The sequence below is a fragment of the Furipterus horrens genome, unplaced genomic scaffold (assembly GCF_987537825.1).
Source record: "Furipterus horrens unplaced genomic scaffold, mFurHor1.1.pri manual_scaffold_4, whole genome shotgun sequence".
NCBI lineage: Eukaryota > Metazoa > Chordata > Mammalia > Chiroptera > Furipteridae > Furipterus > Furipterus horrens.
Genome location: NW_028327174.1, coordinates 11,228,839 through 11,243,523, shown reverse-complemented (window position 1 = coordinate 11,243,523; position 14,685 = coordinate 11,228,839). Strand labels below are relative to the sequence as shown.

Genomic DNA, 14,685 nt, shown 5'->3' with positions numbered 1-14,685 from the left:
TGTACGGTTTGTGGTGTATGTACATGTTGTATTTGCATGCATGTGATGTGTTGCATGCGTAGTATGTTGACTGTGATGCATGTGCATGCAGGCAGTGTGTGTGTGTGCGTGTGTGTGTGCGCATGTGTGTGTGAGTGCACGTGCCTGGGGGGGGGGAGAAACTCAAACTGTTTGCTGGCCCAAGGCCAGGAACACCATGGGGTGCCCTGAGGGCAGGAAGAGGTCCCTGGACAGCCTCCAAGGCCAAGTACAGGGGTTGAGGCCAAGGTTCTGGGACAGCAATTTAAGACTGTGGACAGCTGGGTGGGCTGTCCCCTCCCCTGTGACCCGCCCCTGGAGTGCAGAGGGCGTCTGATGATGGGCCAGAGGTGGGTCAGAGCCCAGAGCCCCTGGATGGGCCAGGTGGATGCTGGCACCCCGTGCAGGAGGTGGTCCTGTCCCCACAACCTCCCTTCCTAGCCTTTTCCTGCCTCCCTCTGAGGCTCAGCATCACCCCGCCAACTCCATTTCCCTGGGGGGCCATCTGCTCACATGTACCCCACCTTCAGCACCTACAACGCTTCCTCACAGCTCTCCTGTGGGACCCAAAACAGGGCTGTGAGGCAGGCAGGGTGGGCCTTAGAAGGGCCATTTAACAGAGAAACTGAGACCGCTTGCCTTGTCCAAGGCAACAGAGCAGCTAAGCACAGAGCAGGGAGTGAAACCCAGGACCCCCCAAAGCACAGCTGTTCTCCGAGGCATCTCAGTGTGTCCACAAGGCTGCCCCCCCAACCCCCACCCCAACAGATGGTAATGAGGGGAGAAGCTCAGTGAGCCTCTCTTCTTCACTCTCTGAGAGGCCCAGCCTCTCAGCAAGGACTCCAAGTCCCACTTTGCCAAGAAAATAAGGGTGACCAGGCAAGAGTTCCCCATTTTCCATTCCTTTCCAGCTCATCAGCCTTTCTTTTTCCCAGTGGCGGTGACATTGTGCCTCCTCCCTCTCATGGCTGAACCTATCCTTTGTTCCAGGACGTCTAAGGCTGACTGCTTGCTGTCCCTTCCTCCTTCAGAAATAGGACCCTAAGTTTTATCTGGGCACCTGGTCTCTCAGTTAAAGATTACTTTGCTCCAGCCTCCCTAACAGGTAGATCGGGCCAAGTCTCCAAGTCCGGTCAAGGAAAATGTGAGTAGACATGATGTGAGCGAACTCTGGGGGGTGCCTTGAAGACAGAAGGGAATCTTCCCTTTCTCTTTTCCTTCTCCTTCCTGGCTGGGATGCAGACCTGGGTGGGGGGGGGGGGGACTGGAGATGCCCTCTTAGACCACAAAATGGAAGCTGCACAGTAAGGACCGCTGAGCAATAAGAAGGAAGGAACCTGGGTTTTCAGCACCACGAAGCCCCCAATCAGCCCTTTGACCATGAACGCTCAGAATCTTACATCAAAGACCAGTACACCTTAATGGGGGTTAAGCCATTGTTACTCTGGCCTTTGGTAAAGCAGCCAAACTATATTTCTGCTGTGTATTTTTAGTCTCTGTTCTCAGTGGATTCTTTACCCTTTGGCTCAACATGGTCACGGGTCATTCCCTCTCCGCCAATTGTTCCCGCTTTTCCATACCTCACACACTCACTCTTTTCTCAGCCTCATCACCCTCAGTTCCCACCCACTCCTAAACCCACTCGCTTCAGATTTCACTCCATCGCTCCACCGAAACGGATTTGGCCAAGGTCACCTTTGACCGCCTCATTCGCGAATCCAATAGAATCCTTTGAGTCACATCCTGCTTTGGCATTTGGCAGCCTCTGAAATTGGGGAACTTTGGGGAACATGATTTTCTTCTAGTTCTCTCCCTTTTGTTCCCGGCAACTTCTTCACAGTCTCTATGGACTCCACCTCCCCTGATACCCCCTTCGGTCATCATAGTGTTTTAGCCTCAACCACCACTTGGGATCCAGCAGAGAGAGTTAGAGTCATCAGGATGAAAGGATGAGGGAAACCTTGTGGGGACAGCGTGTCTAATTCGGTGTTGTCACTGGGGGCTCTGAAAAGGACCAGAACTTCCCAAACAACGGACGCAACAACCATTCTCTTCTTCTGTAGTTAGGAAACACCCTGGTCTTGGGGCACATGGCCACCCAGAATAAGTATTACGCTCCTCCATCTCCCTGGCACCTGTGTGATCATGGACCCCATTTTGGCCAATAGGATGTGAACAGAAGTGGGAGCAGAACTTTTAGGTCTGTTACAAGGAAGGGCTGGGTGAGGTGCTTTTGACTTCCTCCTTTCCTCTGCCTGCTGCTGGGAGTGTGGGCCGTCTTTGACCCTGTGGCTGAAGAGCGTTCTCCCAGGAATGAAAGAGCAGCAGGAACAAAGGAGCCTGGGTCCTGGAAACTAAGGAGTTTGCACACCAGCCTGGGCAGCTTTGGCCCAGACCATTACGTGAGAGAGAGTGAGAGCCCTGCTTTGTTTAAGCCACCTTAGGTTCTTGTTACAGCTGCTGAACTTTGTCCCAATTATTCGAGGAGTCCTAAGTAAATATTTGCCGAATGTGACATGCATGGATTCATTTCTGCACATGGTAGACAAAAGAGAGCAGAGGGGCTGATGTAATGAACCTGTGGATTAAGTAGTGGTCAGTCTAACCTCCCTTTGCAATCACTTTCCTCCTGTCACCAGTTGGCGCTTTGGGGTGGGGATGCTCAGCCTGTTCTTTCCAGGAGTGAGGATGTTAACAGAGGGATTCTCAGGTGTGGGTTTTTCCAAAACCCCAGGAGAGGCCCTGGCCCAATGTTCCTAGCAATTTTATGTTCTTTTCCGTACAGAGGGCCTCCAGCTTGTCTAATGTCGGCCCCAAAAAACCCGACTTCACGCCTGCCTTCACACATCTGTCTGTCTCCCATTAGACTGTGAGCTTCTTCAGGACAGACAGCGTGTCTCCTTCCCTGTGGTACATTCAGGATGCTCTAAACATGTTGGCTGGATTGAGTTTAAGGAGAGTGATCAAGATTTGCTCATAAGTTGGGAAGGGGCAGGGAAGTAAAAGGACAAATAAGGGAGCTTGGAAAAAGACAAAGAAAATGTGTGGCAGGAAATGTACGTTTCAGAAAAATGCTCTGGGTGCGTTCGGTCACCACCCCTTGAGAACGTGATGAAGGCGGGGACTCTGGAGAAGGGGACAGGTGGCCTGGAGCTGGGCAGGTGGGTGCTCGGGGGGCAGGGGGTGAGGGCTCTGGCATGGTCCTCAGGCATAAGGGCTGGGTGGGGTGAGAGAGAGGGTATTGGGGATGAGCAGCCCCAGGGGCCTGGGGAGGGCGTCTTAGCTTCTGCTTTAATTACTAGTTGGAACCCCCCGCGAGTGTTCACAGACACACGCTGAAAACTGAATGCCCAATAAACTGAGTCAAGGTGACCCATCTGCTGCTCTGGGGACCTGTGATAGGGCCTGTGAAGTCCCTGACTCCAAAGACTCACCCACATCCCCGCCTCGCTCTGCCCTCCAGTCCCTTCCCCCTCACCTGCCTCCCTTGCCTTCTCTCTCTCCCGTCCCCCATCGTTCCCTCCCCTTCACTCCATTGCCTTCTCTCACCCCTTTCCTCCTGCCTTTAACGTCACCTGCCCCCTCTTTGTCTCTCTCCTTTTTCATTTTCCCTCTGTCACTCTTTCTTCTCTCTTCTTTCTCCTTCGCCTCCTTCTCTCCCTTCTCTGTCAGTTTTCCTTGGTTCCCGCTCAGGGTTCCCTTTCTCCTTCCTTCTGCTTTCTGGCTCTTCTTCAGCCCTCTCTCCGTCTCTTCTCCCCCCTTCCTCTCATTGAATTCCTGGTCAGTTTCTCCTCTCTTGACTTTGGAATTGCGTTGCCCCCTCGCGTGGGTGCTCCGTCCTGAGGGTGAGTGGAAGCAGAGAGGCGAGACGCTCTGGAGAGAGGAGTCAGGAAGCGATTCTGAACCTCAGTAGGATTCACTCAGAGGTCTCCTGTTCCAAATTCCCGCCCGGGATGGGGAAGCTGTCTTCTACACCTTCCATAGATTGTCCACTCATTGCTTCACCCCCTCCAATAGCAGGGTGCTCAATACTGGCACCGGCAGCTCATTCCACTTCAGAGAACTTGTTCTGTGTATCACACCAAGAGGGAATGGATGGTCCCAGTTAGTGATCACGCAGGGCAAGTCTCCACCCTTTGCCTTGTGCCTGTTCTTCCTCCACTTGAAGGGAGCTGCCCAGGTGTGCCTGTCACTCTCTTCTTTAACCCACCTTAACAAGACCTGACTCCAGACCCTTTACTACCTTGAAATGCTCTCATTTGACAAGACCCTAAACAACGTGGTCCCTGGACTTCCACACCATCCTCCACATGCCATTTCACCACCGAGACCGGTTAAGACTGTCAGGGTGCGCTAGCTGGAATACATCTGCACGATCCTGCCTCAGGGCCTTTGCACCTGCCACCCCCCGCCGACATGGTTCACACGCTCGTTTCATTCTAATTTTGGCTCCAGCACCACCTTCTCAGAGTTTCTTCTCTGATCACTGTGGATGAGGTAACTCTTCCCACTCGGTGCTCCTTAGCCCCTTCACCCTGCTGAATTTTTCTTTCTAGCACTTTCATCACCACTTCACACGGTGATCTATATTTGTTTGTTGTCTTTCTTCCCTGCTGTCCCACTAGAATGTGAGCTCTGTAAGACACTGATTTGTTTCACGCACTTATAATGGGATGCGGGATATAACAGGCACTCAATACATTTGTTTAATGATTCAATAAACACATCTAAGTATGACAGATATGTACTGAGTGCCCATTACATCCAGATAATTACTCAGTGTTTTTCCAGATATGATGTTGGAGGCTGGGGATGCAACAGGGAACAAGAGATTTATGATTATTATCCCAGTGGAGCTTTGAGCCTATTAATACCGCTTAATACCATGTCAGCTTTTCTAAGACCCATCTGGGACCTGTTCTAAGCTAATATCTCCAGGCCATTTTAAAACACAAGGACCTGATACCCCACATCTCTCCAAGCTTGCACTCAAGTGATTTTCACCCCAGAGCAGGTTCTAATGCAGGGGTAAATACAGAGCTGCATGTCCTCCTCTGTCTTTCACCTCCCACTGTTGCTTCTGTTACCCAACCTGCTAGCTATCCCTCTGAGCTCTTGGCCATTCATGATTTTGGCGCATCCTTCCTATACCTAATTCCAGCTGTTTGGTCTTATTTAAGTTACTTCTCTGAGCTTGAGTTTCTTTATTTGTTGAATGTGACAATAACAACTACTTTGAGAAATTATGGTTTTTAAATGAAATTATAATGAATGTCCAAGGATCTTCCTAGCATGGTGTCTGGCACCTAGCAGACGCTCAATAAAAGCTGGTTCTCTTTATTCGGATAATTGCTGAGTCTCTTTGCTGACACTGAACCATCAATCAACGCTTTTCATTTTTAGAGAAAGAGGAAGGGAGGGAGAAAGAGAGAGAGAACAACGTCAATGTCCCGGAGAAACATCGATTGGCTGCCCCCTGCATGTCCTCAACTTGGGACCTGGCTTGCAATCTAGGCATGTGCCCTGACTGGGAATTGAACCTGTGGTCTTTTGGTTTGAAGGCTGGTACTCAATTCACTGAGTTATGCTATGCACCCACCTACAAATCTACCTCTTGTATAATTATCCTAATTAATGAGGAAAAGTTTCACTTTTTAGATAAATTCCAGCTAATAAATGCAGAAGAAGTAAGAACATTATAACATCAGCCTCCTGCAACAGTCCTCCTAAGGCAATAACAGATCTACGCAGTAATGATTGATGCCAAGGTCACTGGGAAAGGCTGATGGGGAACTTCCTAATGTGTGGACCAGGCAGACTGCACCTCTACTCACAGATCAGTCTTTGATCTGAAAAGAGACATAGTCAGACATGCTTATGTCTCCAGATTTGCCAGACGGACACCCACTGCCATCTACAAAGTATTCTTGCCAAAACCCAGAACCTGAATGAAATCGCGTGTCTATACCCAACTACCAATTTATAGGAAAATGAAGGCGATAAAGAAATGCCATGAAGCTGTAATCAGCCAAGTTCAGAACATAGAAAATTCTACAGGAAAATAATCATGTTTTTCTTCCAACAAATAAATGACAAGGAAAAAAAAAAAAAAAAAGAAAACAGAGGGAGGGAAACTGTTATAGATCAAAAGAGACTTGCATCATACTAACTATGTGAACTAGGAAGGCCTTGTTTGGATACAATGAGAACAAATCCATTAACAGGGACTATTGAACATGGACTACGTATTAGATAATATTAAAGAATTATTTGCATATGGCTTTTTAAAAGTCCTTATGTATTAGAAATATATACTGAAATATTTACGGGTGAAGTGATATGCTCTTTGGGATTTGCTGTAAAAGAATCCAGTGATCCATAGAGATGAAGTGAAGGAGAGGTTGCCAGGGGCTGGGGGAGGGCCCGTGGGAGACTGCTAATGGGCGTGGGGTGGTGATAATGCCTTGGGGTTATAGAGCGGTGAGGATTCCATCTTGTGAATATACTAAAAAAAAAAAACCCCACTGAACTGTACATTTTAGAAGGACAAACTTTATAACCTGAAAATTAGATTTCATCTTTAAAAATGAAAACGTATCTGGTGGTGTCTGGTAGGAAGTGTGGAGGGGGACGTAGAATAAAACTGACCACCACTAATGGTTGAAGTTGGGTGATTGTTTACCTAGGGAGACAGGTTTACCATTTTCTCTTCTTTTATGATATTTGAAAATTTTTATCATCATAAAAGGTTTTTAAAAAGCAGGACTAAAGGAGAAAGACCAATAAAGGTGAGGACATAAAATTGTGCTTAGAGGTTAAAAGTGCATGTGGTGCTGTCTGGCCTGGCGTGCGACCCCTTTTATGTGTCCATTAGAGGAAAGGAAATTCGGTCAGGAACGGGGCTCGGTCTTCCTAAGAGGAAAAGCAACCAGGTACCTGAGAAAGAATGACAACCATTCTTGGAACTAACATCAGGGTAACGTTCTGAGCTCTTTCTATGGAGGCCACTGAAGTGTCACAAATGTCAACAGGGCTCTCTGATGTCCCTCCCAGCGTCCCTTCATGGAGGCTCACATACTCAGGTCACCCCCTTAAAGCATGATTTGAAGAAAGCAGTTTGCGGATGGCCAATAACACGCAATGCAATGATCACTCTGATCCATTTTTTACAGTTTACTTTTTACTTGAAAAACTAAAATATATATAGGTACATGTATATGGCAAAAAGTCAAAGATATAATGAGGAATTTTGGGAAAAAATAAGTCTCTCTCTTATTCTAAACCCTTGGCCCCTTGGTGATCAGATCTTTTGGTCCTTTTCTGGAAATATTCTATGAATGTAATAGTCTAAGAAGAAGTAAGATGGGCCTCCTCCTGTGTGTGATATTTAATTTTATGTGTCAACTTGGCTCAGCCGTGGTGCTCAGATATTTGATCGAACATTATTCTAGATGTTTGTGTCAGGGAGTTTTGGATGAAATTTACATTTCAATTGGTGGGCGCTGAGCAGTGCAGTTTACCCTCCGGAATCTGGGTGGGCCTCATCCGATCAGCTGAAGGACTGATGAGAGCACAGGCTGACCTTTCCCGAACAAGACGGAACTGTGCAGCAGACAGCCTTTCAGCTTGAGCTGCAACATTGGCTCCATCCTGGGTCTTCAGCCTGCCAGCCTACTCTGCAGAGTTTGGACTTGGAATTGTGTAAGCCAATTCCCTAAAACAAATCTCTTTCTCTCTACATGTACACTTCGTATTGCTTCTGTTTTCTGGACAACCTTGACCAATGCACTGTCTCAGAGCCAAAGCAAGAGGACAAAGACAGATGCTGCCTCCCAGAGGAGCAGTGACTTAGGCCATGATGGCCACAAACTGGTAGACTCGTTTATGTTGATATAACAAAGTGGCGTCGCTGGAGATGAAAGACTTTGAGATGATGTGTGGCAGGAAACGTATGTTTCTGAAAATGCCCAGGGTGCATTCCATCACCACCCCTTAAGAACGTGATGGAGGCAGGGATTCTGGAGAAGGGGACAGGTGGCCTGGAGCCTGTCCGGTGGGTGCTGGGGGGGACTCTGGCATGGTCCTCAGGCATAAGGGCTGGGTGGGGTGAGGGAGAGGGTATTGGGGATGAGCAATCCCAGGGGCCTGGGGAGGGCATCTTAGCTTCTGCTTTAATTACTAGTTGGAACCCCCCGCGAGTGTTCACAGACACACGCTGAAAACCGAAAGCCCAATAAACTGTGAGTCAAGGTGACTCATCTACTCCGCCTCTTGATCTGTCTGGTAAGAGCTTCTAGGCCACTCAGCAAGACTGGCAGGTGTCTGAGCAGTGAGGCAGGGCAGGTGCCCTGGGGCTGACCCCCTCTCAGGCCGCCTGCAGCTGAGCATCTATCTCTGCCCTTGGGTTTTCCAGGCCAAGAGCGTAAGCACTTCCTGTGGACCACAGGTGGGCTGTGAGGGGGAAGGGCCAGCCTGGAACCATCTACAACCCTGTTTGGAGTGAGCCGGGGCTGAGAGAGAGGCCGCGGCTTCCATGGGTCCAAGCCATCATCACCCCGCAGTGGGCCACTGCAGCCATTTCCTTTAAAAATTCCTCTTGCATGCCAAAAACCCCAGGCTGATTTCCTCAGACTCTCTGGTCATAGGCCAAGGTATCGGTATTTTGGAAGCTGCCCAGGCAGCTGTGTGCAGCCAGGTTAAAAGCATGACCCTGGATCATGTGGTTCCTGGTCACCTCTCTATTCCACTCAGCCAAACTTGGCCCCGCCTCGGTGCCTTTGTATTTGCTATTCTTTCTTCTTGGACCAGTTTTCCCGAATACCTTCCCATGGCTGTTTATTTCAGGTCTCAACCCAGATGACCCCTTAGTGGAGGCTTTTCCAACTGTTGATGGAAAGTAGCTACTCTTCCCTGCTCATCTGGGAAGTCTCTACAGAATTACCCTAGTTTATTATTATTACCTTTTTTTTCTTACAGTCTTTGACTCTCTGAAAGTACTGTTAATGTGTGTATTATCTCTCTCTTCCACTACAATTGAAACCAATGTGACCAGAAACCTCCCGTGTCTTGCTAGAGAGACAACATAACGAGCGGTTAAGAATGTAAGTTCAAATCCCAGCTCTCTCACTTACTAGCTGTGTGACTTCGGCGAAGTTACTTAGCCTCTCTGTGACTCAGTTTCCTTATCAGCAAAATGTGAGTAACTCGTGGATATAAAGCATCTACTCCATATCACATGTGGATAACTTGTTGGATTATTGTTGAACATTGGATTGTTGTTGAGCATTAAATGAGATACTACATATAAATGGTTCTGAAGCACTTGATAAATGGTAACTAATTATTATTCCCTTTTATAACCTTAACACACAACATAGTGCTTGGCACATAGTAAATACTCAATAAATATTTGCTGAAAGAATGAATGAAAAGGCCAATCATGGCACTAGTGTTGGGTGAAGAGAGTCTAGGCAGAGGGAGAGGAGGTGCAATGGCCCCGGGGCTGATACTGCCTGTTGAAAAGAGGCTTACAAACATTAAAAGAAAACTGAGCCCTGACACCATGTGGAGGCTGAGTGCTAATAGGGATTCATGCTCTTCAATCCAATTTCTCCTTAGAGGTGAACACAGGAAATGGGGCCAAGATCCTTCCCAAGTAATCATTTGTAATGAATCCCAATACAGAGACACATGAGCAACTGAATGAAGTCCACTGCCTTATTTCAGTAAAGTCTCACCCTGTCCAGATCCGTCTCTGTCAAGTTCCCATAGAAAGCCAAGTTTGGAGCATGCTCCTTCCTGGTGGGATGGCCCAGACAAGTTGTTCTTTTCAAACAAAGATAACAGTATGAAGCAATTTACTGAAACAGGTTATTTACAAATGGGAGGCTCTCTACCAACAATAATAAGCGTTGCTTTAAAACACTTGCTCTGTGGTCTCCCCTTTCGGGCAAGAATTAGCCGGCAGGGCCAGTTGGATATTCAGGCCACTTATAATTCAAGATAATAAGACCATAACCTTGCCACACAAAGGGATGATTATTTTTCAGTTTGTATAACAGGCCGATGTGCGTCCAGCTCATTCCAAAGTGGTATCTGTTCATTAAAAACTTGTTTGATGGGGTGAAGAGGGACAGGCTACATATCTGTTTTACCCCTAGTAGGTTCTCACCAGTCTTGCAGCTGCTAGATTCTCAAGCTGTTTAGTTCAGAAGCAATTCCTGAGCTTGGCACCAAACGCTTTAGAAGGAGCAAGTTGAAAGTTGCAAATAACCTAAAAAAGTAGCAGTTCCCAAACTTTCTGAGTTCACAGCTCCCATCTGAAGAATTACCTCGTGGCATTCCTCAGCCAAAAGAAATACCAAGCACTTTCACTTACTAAGTAGTTAGAGCTCAATAGCTTATAAGGATTTATGTCCTAACAACTTGGCAATTATTTGAAAAACAAACATAATATTTTTTATTTCATTTTAAAGAATGACAATTCCTGAAGGACTGTGCACGCTGCACAAATCTCAAACCTCAGACTGCAAGCGGACACCATCACCCTCGTTTCCTATCGCACACCGATCATCACACGGGACTTGCTTTTGAGCACAACCAGCACCGAAACCCCAGTTTTGCAAAGATGCAACCCCCCCTTGAAGGGGGCACATCGTGATCTAATGTTGAAACTGTGAGCTACCTTGGCTAGTGATTTGCATGTATCTGACAGACGTCAAAAATGGCCGTTTAACCTGGCTGCTGTGGCTCAGTGGATTGAGCGTCGGCCTGCGAGCCAAGTGTCGCTGGTTCGATTCCCAGTCAGGGCACATGACTCGGTTGCACGTCAGGTCCCCAGTTGGGGGGCGTGAGTGAGAGGCAACCACTCAGTGATGTTTCTCTCCCTCTCTTTCTCCTTTCCCCTCTCTCTAAAAATAAATAAATAAATAAATAAAACAAATAAATTATTAAAAAAAAAAAAGAAAAAGAAAAAAGAATGGCCATTTCCCTTGAAAGTTTAAAATATACGGTGCTGCCCCAGTGTGCCCGGGTGCAGCGTTTGGGAACCAGGGGCCTGATGTTATGACTTCAGACACTCTCCCCTAGCAGCGAATAACAGAAGTCTCTCGGCAATATCTCTGAGAGAAAACCTACCTGATTTTCATAGAAAATGTACATCTGAGAAACTCCTGGGGGCAGAGTATTCAATAAACCAGCCTGTACTTTAGGAAAATTAAAAGTATATTACATGTGTTAAGATGGTATTAAACTCTATTTGAGATTGATTCATCAGGGTAATGTTCTTGGCGCAAAGGGCTGGTGAGAATAAGCTCCCTGTTTAGAGTAGTCCTTAAACATATCTGAAATATAAAATAAAATGTTCAAGTGTTGTATTAAACTCATAATCAGGGCACAGTCTCTGTCTCTGAGGAGCTCCATGGGAGACAGACAGACAGACAGACAATTCAGTAGAGGGTGACAGTGCTACCACAGAGGCCACTGAAGGGGCTGTGGGTGTGCAGAGGGACCTTGATCTACACTGGGGCGGGGAGCAGCTGGACTGCACCCCAACTGTTTTTGGTAACGATTATAGAGAGGAGGATGAATTAAATCCAAAGCTACTCTTTCCTTTTAAATTGCAGAATAACAAGTGACTCTGAGTAACGTTATGGGGCTTTACATATCTCAGTATTTTCACATTCATTCTTTCAAGCTATCTTACTTAATTTTTAAAGAGCACCAACTATGTGCCAGGAAATGGGCTACATACTTTACCTACATGATCTCATTTAATCTTCAAAAACAGCCTTCAGGGCTTCCAGCCATGATGTACCCACACATATCCTGTCTCTGCAAACGACTGGAAAACTGGAAAAAATTTGTAAGGGGAACAATTTTCTTGAGGCTGTGGAAGTAGTCAGGGCAAGGCTGTGATCCTTGAGAGGAGAGAAGCTCAGGAGGTGAGCCCAGAGACGGCTCAGCTCCTTTTCTCCCTCCACTGGGCTCCTGGTCCCTCCTAATCCCCAGCTCTTTACTGCCTCGGCTTTGGCATATGCTCTTCCCCCCTGTCCCTTGCGTGGCGGCTCATTCTCATTCTTCATGCCTTTGCTTAAATGGCACCACCTTAGCAGTTCTCTAGGATAGCGCCATCATGTTTCCCCCTCTTTTAACAATCTACTTCTGCCTAGTAGTGAGTACAGTGTATAATTCTGTGTTTCTTTGCTCATTTATACACTGTCTGCCTCATACCCAGTTTCTTACCCAGTGCTCAGCACAGTCCCCAGCATGCAGCAGGTGCTCATTAAAGAGCTGTTGACTGAATGAAGGAAGAAAGGATGAGTTAGGAAGAACATGGGGAGAGAGGGAGTTGCTTCTCTCCTTTTGCAAAAGTGACTGAAACTCAGAGACCTCATAGGACAGATCTGAGACATCTTCATGAAGGGGTTGGCATTTGAGGACAGCATACACACACTCAAAAAGTCCTCCCAGGAACCCAGAGAGGGCAGTGTGTCCTCCCCACTTCCCAGTGGAGACTCAGAAGAGAAGGACTCGTCCAAGGTCGCTCAGCTAGTAAGGGGAGGGATGGTGTACTCAAACCCAGGCCTGGTGAGTTCTGAACCCCATGACCTGTTCATGACACTCTCCTGCTTTGGAGCCAACTTTCTCTGCTCATATTTTTTCTCTTTCCTATCGTTTCCCTTTCCCCACTTATCTTCCTCTGGTGCTTTTACAGGTTCCAGTGCACTTGACTTCACCAGCAAAGGGCAGTTCCTGAGAGCACAATGGGGCAGGTGCCCAGTCTCTTCCTGGAAGGACCTGGGGAGGACAAGCCCAGCCAGCCAAACTCCTTAGCCGAGGGATACCCTGGCTGAAACTGTGGCCCTGGTGACTCACTGCAGGGGCCCTTGGCCAAGGCAGCCTGGGCCAGGGGACCCCGGCATGGCTGAGGCTCTGGGCTGACTCACAGGGCAGGCTGCCACCACCTGAATCACTCACTCCACCTCTGGCAGAAGAAGAGGCTGGGGGCTGGGGTGGGGCACTGGGCTGGGGCCAGGTGACTCATTCTCTGAATAAATAATAATGATGATTATAATAACAACAATAAGGAATAATACTAACAGCCGCCCTCCATGAATGCTTTTTATATGCCAGGTGCTATTTTAACAGCTATATATTACTTAGTGCTCATAACAATCTTAGGTAGTAAGTACTATTCTTTCCCCATTTCACACAGGAAAAAGTCGTGGCCCGGAGAGGTTATATAATTGGTGGCAGGACTCAGAGCTGGTGTATGGAAGTGCTGAGATTGTAACCAAGGTCCTTCTCACTCCAAAGCCCAGCCATTCATTTGGTAAACACTTACTGAGCTCCTACCATAAGCCAGGCACCATCGTAGGGACCAGGGATATAATGCTAGCGCTGGGTGAGAAGAGTGAACAAGTGACCCTGTGACATACTAGGTGGAGATGAGTGTCATGGGGAAAATAAGTTAAGCCAAGGGGGTCAGGGCTTCCTGGCTGTCAGGGTGGAGATGTTATTTCACGGAGCTGACAGGACGTACTGACAGACAGGCTGTGGGGTATGAAGTAACATAGGAGAAACAGATGACTTCAGGGTTTCGGTCGCAGCAGTGGGAAGGATGGATCCCCTCTCCCACTTCTCCCCTCCCCAGATGGAAAGGCTGTAGAAAAAGCAGGTTTTGATGGGGGGGGGGGACCAAGTGCTCAGTGGTGTCCACTATCAGAGATCCTGGTGGACGTTTGGTCATACAGGTTCAGAAGGCAGGGCTCACCTGGGAATTTAAATTATAGATGGTGCAGAAAACCACGGAGCTGCATGAAAAATAGCCCATGGAGGGAGATGAGATGGAGAAGGGGCCAGAGCATCAAGCCTGGGGCACCAGAGTTCAGAGGTCAGGGAGGTTAGAGGGCACCAGGAAAGGGTCACAGACAGCATAGCCAGGGAGGTAGGAGGAGACGCATTGAGCCTGAGCTCGCACCATGACACTGTGTGTTTGGAAGCCCAGGTGGGACTTAGAATCCCCAGAACAATGGATTTTTTTCTGTCTAGGAGAACAAGACTGGGTGGTTGTTCAGGGGCCACACAATTGCTCATCAGCCCTCTTCTCGTCTTCCTTTTTTAAAAAAATTCTCACCTGAGGATATGTTTACTGGTTTGAGAGGGACAGAGAGAAGGGGGTGGGGAGGCGGAGAGAGAGAGAGAGAGAGAGAGAGAGAGAGAGAGAGAGAGAGAGATTGGTTGCCTACTGTTCGCACCCTGACTGGGGATCGAACCCACAACCCTAACCAGGGCTTGAACCTGCAGACTTTCGGTGTATAGGACGATGCTCCAACAAACTGAGCCACCCGGCCAGGGCAGCCCTTGTCTCATCTTTTAGGTGAGTTCAGGCCCTTCCTTACATTCTCTCTCCCTCTCTCTTCCCTTCCTTTCTTCTTGCCTGACTTCACACTTCCTCTATGTCCCACGTGTGCCTCCTCCACTCCAGCACCATGTTAAGTCTGGGGGAGAATATAGTTGAGGAACTAGGCAGACCACCAATAACCAATTGACCTCAAGTAGGATAGGAATTGTAGCAGAAGTATTTCAGAGGCTTAGAGGCCGGGGAAGAATTTCTTTGCTTGTGTGGTTTACAAAGGCCTTCATGTTCAGTTCTCTCATGCGGTT

The 14,685-nt window shown here is 47.9% G+C and overlaps 1 protein-coding gene across 1 annotated transcript in view; it reads right to left on the bottom strand.

Annotated features, from left to right (window-relative positions):
- SYN3 (synapsin III) overlaps positions 1–14,685 on the bottom strand; it is a 364,472-nt gene that overhangs the window by 23,538 nt on the left and 326,249 nt on the right. The gene's annotated exons all lie outside the window — the stretch shown is intronic.